We start from the raw sequence: 343 nt of genomic DNA on the forward strand, positions 1-343 counted from the left end.
CGGCTGGCACGCCTCGCTGGTCTGCTGTCGGCACTGCTATCGCAAAGTTTCAGCTATTTTAATGTACTAAAATCCAGGATTTTAATTATCAGCCCTCCCCGCCCCCACCTCTCCTTCTAGGTAGGCGACAAATATTTTTATTCTGTGGATTAGAGAACTTTTTGCATGGAAATTTACTGACTTCGGAGTGGTCTCCGTTTCGGGGAGAGGGGGGAAAGGATTTGTTTTCATCGCAGTTTATTTCTGTTTTCTGGATCGCAGGATTTTTGGAGCTATATGGAGGGATCTCAGGATGGTGTGCACCAGGAAAACCAAAACTTTAGTGTCCACTTGCGTGATTTTG

The 343-nt window shown here is 45.8% G+C and overlaps 1 protein-coding gene across 1 annotated transcript in view; it reads left to right on the top strand.

The window, feature by feature from the left end:
* GALNT18 (polypeptide N-acetylgalactosaminyltransferase 18) overlaps positions 1-343 on the top strand; it is a 250860-nt gene that overhangs the window by 517 nt on the left and 250000 nt on the right. The window lies entirely within an intron of this gene.

Source organism: Haliaeetus leucocephalus, unplaced genomic scaffold, assembly GCF_000737465.1.
Source record: "Haliaeetus leucocephalus isolate CR32 unplaced genomic scaffold, Haliaeetus_leucocephalus-4.0 Scaffold173, whole genome shotgun sequence".
NCBI lineage: Eukaryota > Metazoa > Chordata > Aves > Accipitriformes > Accipitridae > Haliaeetus > Haliaeetus leucocephalus.